This window comes from Protopterus annectens, chromosome 6.part0, assembly GCF_019279795.1.
Source record: "Protopterus annectens isolate FY-2018-M chromosome 6.part0, PAN1.0, whole genome shotgun sequence".
NCBI lineage: Eukaryota > Metazoa > Chordata > Ceratodontiformes > Protopteridae > Protopterus > Protopterus annectens.
Genome location: NC_056737.1, coordinates 312,765,915 through 312,772,019, shown reverse-complemented (window position 1 = coordinate 312,772,019; position 6,105 = coordinate 312,765,915). Strand labels below are relative to the sequence as shown.

Below are 6,105 nucleotides of genomic sequence, written 5' to 3'. Positions count from 1 at the left end.
GCATTAAATGCCAGGACCTACCCCAGATAAAATACTCCAGTGTGGCATCTCCAGACCCTAAAATGCTGGATCTGAGCAAGGTCCAACCTTCTGAGGGCAACCGGTATAAGTCAGATCCGAAGAGTAATTTATGATCCAAGGAGTTCTGTGGACATCCCCGATGCAAAGCTGCTGTATAATGCTTGCGCTGATAGCAGGGTCCTTATCAGTTGGATCCGAAGGCCTAGGACCTGATGACATTCCGCATACCATAGAAATAGCCTCATGAAAGTGAGCCTATCAGATCATACTGAGTGGCTGTGATCAGTCAATGCTTGGTGGAAGCTGTGAGGAGCCAGTCGTCAAGGTAGGGAAACACCTGGAATCCCTGCAGTCTCAGGTGAGCTGCCACCACTGCCATGCACTTGGTGAACACCAGATGGGTTGTGGTAAGACCAAATGGTGGGGTACTGAATTGGTAGTAATCGGCCCCTATGCGAAAGTTGAGATGTCTCTTGGAGCTCCTGTCTATTTTTATGTGATAGTACGCATCCTGAAGATCCACTGAGCACATTCATTCATCCTTCTGCAGAAGAAGCACGATGGACTGAACAATGACCATCCAGAACTTGGACTTCCTGACAGAGAGAGTTAACTCACTTAAGTCCACTATTGGCCATAGGTCTCCCATCTTTTTCGGCACCAAAAAGAAGCGAGAGTAAGTTCTGGATTCTCGTTGTCTTAGAGAAACCTATTGGATGGCTGTCTTCTGAAGAAGCTTGAGCACTTCTTGCTAAGCTAACTCCCTCTGACCGGGTGACACATCGGTGAGGAATTTCCTGATTGGTGGGGGGGGTGGGAATAGGGAATGAAATAGCACCTGGAAATAATGTTTAGCACCCAGCAGTCTCTTGTAATGTTTGCCCAGGCCAAAGGGTGCAGTGACAAGTGACCCCAACTGCTGCCAGGGCACGACAGTTGAGCAGCGCATCAGGACAGCTGGAAGGGCTTCTCAGAGAGATGTTCCCTGGAGCCCTGATTTTGCAGACCCCCCCCACTGCCTCTGGGACAGCGTCTGCCATTGAACCCTTTCCCCCAACCTCTAGAAGAGGAATCATCCTGACCATCTTGAAAGGGAGACTGTGACTTCCGGAACCATAATTTCCTAGTCCCTCACTGTGTCTTAGGAAAGGACCGCCGAGGGGTAGAAAACATGATTCCCATAGCTGACATGGTCTTCCCTTCCTGTTCACTGTGGGCAAGTGTGGCTTTAACTGACAGACCAAATAGAGTTGATCCATCAAAGGGGGCGTTGTTGAAGGACACTTTAAAGGACTCCACAAACCTGCATTGGCACAGCCAGCCAAAATGCCGAATAATGATGCCTGTGCTGGCTGCTCGAGAGGCGCCTTCTGCAGCATTGGAAATCAGCCTCATCAAGGAATTGGCTAGGGACGCAAGAGTGGATAGTTTGGGGCACTTTGCTCAAGCCCTCTGCAGGCAACAACTCAGAAAGGGAAGTGGTGAGTTCCTTGACCAAATCCCTCTGGAGGCGGGTAAAGTGTGCCAAGTAATTATGCACCCGCAGACCAAACATATCTGAGGCCAAAACCTGCTTTCCATGTCTGTCGATTGCCTGAGATTCTCAGATGGGGGGATGAACAGACATGACGGCCACCCAAGATCCAGGTAGCTGGGGACTCTGTCCCACAGGTTGCAGACAAATGAAGTCTTCCTACTTCAGATTATGAAGTTATGTACTCACCATAACGTTCCATCTGAGTTGATGACTTCATTTGGATGCAACCATCCCCCCTCCATCCCCCTGACCTTTCATGGCGCTATTAGTCCTGGTTTTCCCAGGATTCTGTTATACTGGTATTCACAGGGCAAACTCAATCTGAGGTCAGTCAGGGCTTAGCAGGGGATTATGGGTAAAGGGAGGAGCTAGGAGCTCGGATCCTAAAGCTTATGAATTGCCGGCTCAGATCCGATGTCGTATCCGAATCCCATAGGTTGCATCCAAATGAAGTCACCTACTCAGATGGAACATTATGGTGAGTACATAACTTCTTATTTCTACTTTATGAATATAATATTCAGTATGATTATTGTCATTTTCCTTACATTTTATCAAGTCTTGTCATGTTCTACAGCTCCTTCCTGATATGACTGTTCCTTACCCTTTTTCTTCAGTGTCACGGAACTTTAAAATGCCTCTGTAGACCAACACTATACCCTTCACTAGTGCATTAGAAGCCCCACACTGCTCTGCATGAACTCACATTTCCTGCCGATCTAATGTTATCCATGTCATTATTCTTCACAGAAGGATCATGGATCCAATATCGAATCCGAGCCAGCAACTTTTTAGCATAGACAGACCAAGGGTCAAGCTCCTCCCTCTCCCATAATCCCCTGCTGCTCTCCAACCTTCAGATCTCATTTGCCACATTTTGCTATGGACATGATCCTTGGCTCTTGCTGTCAGATAAGTGACTTAGCTCAGTTTTTTTTTCATCATTATAACTTAGCTTTTTCTAGTTTATCTTTAGCTGCAGTATTAGTAGTTTACCTTCCCTCCCTTAGATTTGCTAGTTTCCCTTGTTAGTTGTGTTTTTGGCACCCTTTTTTCCAGTTAGTCGCTAGGTATTTGTAGTTGTATTGTCAAGTTATAATATCTGAAAAGCCCTCTGGGTTTAAAAAGTGCTCCTTGTGTGGTCAGAAGATGCCTTGTTCTGACTCGCATGAGGAGTATTTGTATTGTTTAAGTGCTTCTCACCTGGAGGCTGAATGCGCCATTTGTGCTGCATTCAACCCCAGGGCTTTGGTGGAGCGCCACAACAAGCTACTCCTTAAAGGCATGGTGCAGAGGAGACCTAATGTTTCCCTTCCTAAGGCTTCCTCTTTTGACCTCAAGAGGAAGAGCCCTTCCATGCCTCCGGTAGCTTCTAAAAAGCTGCCTCTGTTGAATCCTAGATCCTCGGATCTGACTCCAGTTCAGGCTACCTCAGATCAGAAGTCATTGGATCCAAGATCCTTGGATTCTTCCTCCGGATCCAAGGTGTCCTCAGATCAGAGGCTGTCTGATCCAGTCAAGGTCAGGCCAGCCTCTGATCCGACCAGTTCGTCGAAGTTGATTGCTCCTTCTGCTCAGCTGTTGGATCTGACAGCCTTGTCGGATCCACCCATAATTATTGAAGATGCAGCTTTGCTTATTCCTCGAGGCATTTATTCCAGTTGTGTCTCAGACCCCGGAGCCGAACTCCGGATCACCGGCACAGATCCTCAGAGTCTCCAGCCAAGTCTACCCACTCCTGCACTTCCTCCAGATCGTCCAGGAGTTTGTTGCCTTCCGACATGGGCAGGATGATGATGAGCTTCCTCAAAGCCCAAATAGACTTGAGGCTTCTGGCGTCCACTGCCCACCAGACTAGGGGAGCTTCTCCAATCCCAATTCGCCATTTTCCTCTTCCGACTCCAAGGGCTTTGGAATCTCGGGACCCAGGCACCCTCAGTCAGATCCTGACGATGTCAAGTATTCCCTTTTTCTCGACACAGTCAAAGTCCTTGCTCTGCTCCTCCGTCCTCTGACTAGAGTGGGCCCTGTGCTGGAGTGGTCATTGCTGGCTCCACGGGGACTGAGTCAGGTTCGGTCCTTTTGGACCAATCTCTTCCCCTGGGGGCCTTGACCCTTGATAGCTCCCGACTGGTATCATCAGGGGGTTGTGGTGCTGTACTGGGGCTTGTTTCTCCTCTTTGGGGGACTTTGCCCTCTGAGATTGCATACGGGACCAGTTCCAGTCCATCGACCTTCCAGGTGGTAAGATTACCTTCTCCAGAGCTGCATCTCCCTCCCCTCTGGGTCCATCTCTACCTCTCTGTAACTTGGGTGTTGAGACCTCCCATCCTGTCCAGGGTCAGCCCTACAGTTTGAGCCTTTAAGGGGGTTTCCTCTCCTCACGGGGTCCCTGCATCTTCAGAATCCACCCAGGAGCCCCCCTGTGGAGGAGATACCTCATAAGAGAAAGTGCAAGAGGAGGCACTTGGACTCACCCATGGAGTCCCTCACAGAGAATACGGAATTCAGTGAAGGAGATGGGTCCCCCAGATCTCCACCTAATGATGTCTCCTTTGGGGACATCCTCGAGGTCCTGAAGCAGAAAGGCCGGTGGTCTCCCCAACCCATCTTTGGAGGAGTCCGTGTTCCTGAAGGCTTTCGGGACAGGCCGTTCTAATTCCTGGGTGTCTCCCCCCACTGACGAGTTGGTTGATCTTATCGCCAGCAGAGCATGGAAGGAGCCCGACACTGTGTAACCAGTGCTCAAATAAGCGGATAAGTTCCTTAGCCCTCTCCATGGACCACCCCTTCTGGAGCAAAGGAGTTGTAGTTAATGCCATTGTGGTGGCCATCAAGAAGGAGTTGGAGGAGCAGAGTTCCATGGTGCATGCCTCGAATAGGGAGTCTTGGGTGATAGACTGGCATGGTAAGCATGTGTTTGCCTCGGCTGTATTCGGACTGAGAACAGTTAATAATGTGGCACACTTCACCTGCCTCCAAAAGGACTTGGTCAAAGAACTCACCACTTCCCGTACAGAGTTATTGCAGGTGGAGGACCTCAAGAACGTGCCAACCAAGCTTTCTACTCTGATGTCCCTTGTTAATTCCTCGTTCACGTTAATTTCTGATGCTGCAGAAGCTACCTCTCGAGCAGCAGGTACCGGCATAGCTATACGGTGGCATGCTTGGTTATGACCATGTAGGTTTGCAGAACCCTTCAAAGTGTCGTGTCCTTTACCAGCACTCCCTTTGATGGATCCACCCTCTTTGGACCTTCCGTCAAGGACACTTTGACCCATAGTGAGCAGAAAGGGAAGACTTTCTCCGTGGTCGGGATCAAGTTTGCTACTCCTCAGAAGTCTTTCTCAAAGACCCAATGAGGAGCAAAGAAGATGTGGTTCAGAAGTCATAGTCTTCCTTCCAGATTGATCCAAATGATTCCTCTTCTAGAGACTGGATGGACTGCAGAATCAGAGCTCCAGGGAACCCTTCTCTGAGCAGCCCATTCAGCGCTCCTGAGGCATTCTCAGACTGCTTTGCCATGGAGGCAGTTGGTCATATTTCTCTTCATCCACTAGCCTGAACAAACATTACCTCCAATCACTGAGTGTTAAACATTGTTTCCAGGGGTTATTTTATTCCCTTTTCGCAACCCCCTCCAACATGGAGGTATCTTTCTGACATTCCACCCTGCCAGAGGGAGTTGTCCTTCAACGAAGTTCAACAGCTTCTTCAAAAGTGAGCCATCCAAGAGGTCTCAACAGGACATAAAGGACCTGGAACTTATTAACTTACTTTCACTTCTTTTTAGTGTCAAAAAGACTGGGGATCTGCTTCTTATTTTGGACTTAAGCAAGCTGAATCTATCAGTCAGAAAGTCCAAGCTCCAGATAGTCACTGTTCACTCTATTCTGCCTCTTATGCATGGACGACTGGATGTGCTGTGTGGATTTCCAGGACTCTTACTATCGCATCAAGATAGACAGACACTCCAGGAGAGAGGATCATTCAGAGCCTTGCCCTTTGGATTCACCACAGGTCCCCAGGTGTTTCACCAAATGTATGGCAGTAGTAGTGACTCACCTGCAGCTGCAGGGATTTCAGGTGTTCCCTTACCTCGATGATTAGCTCCTCACGGCACCCATGAGGCATCAACTGTCACAAGTCATCCACTATGTCCTGCTCTTGTTCAGTCAATTGGGAATTAGTCAATCTTTCAAAGTCAGATATGGTCCCTATGCAAAGGATGGAGTTTATAGGAGCCCAGCTAGACTCTGTCTCTGAGATTGCAGCATTGCCATTATGCAGAGTCCAGTTCATCCAGAAGCAGGTATTGCAGATCTTAAATCTTTTGCATCCTGTGGTCCACCTGATTCTTCGGACCTTAGGATCCATGGCCGTGGCCATTCAGCTTGTTCCTTTGACAAGGTATCATATGCGGGTTTTGCAGTGGACTCTGGCGGTTCAGTGGTCTGTTCTGTCTCAACCTATGTCCATATCCATAAAACTGATGCCTGTTTGCAGATTGCACCTTCTCTGGTGGCTTCAATCTCAGGATCTCACCT

General features: G+C 48.7%; 1 protein-coding gene across 2 annotated transcripts in view; it reads left to right on the top strand.

Moving 5' to 3' along the window:
- Positions 1-6,105, top strand: part of VTI1B (vesicle transport through interaction with t-SNAREs 1B) — a 646,522-nt gene that overhangs the window by 634,706 nt on the left and 5,711 nt on the right. The gene's annotated exons all lie outside the window — the stretch shown is intronic.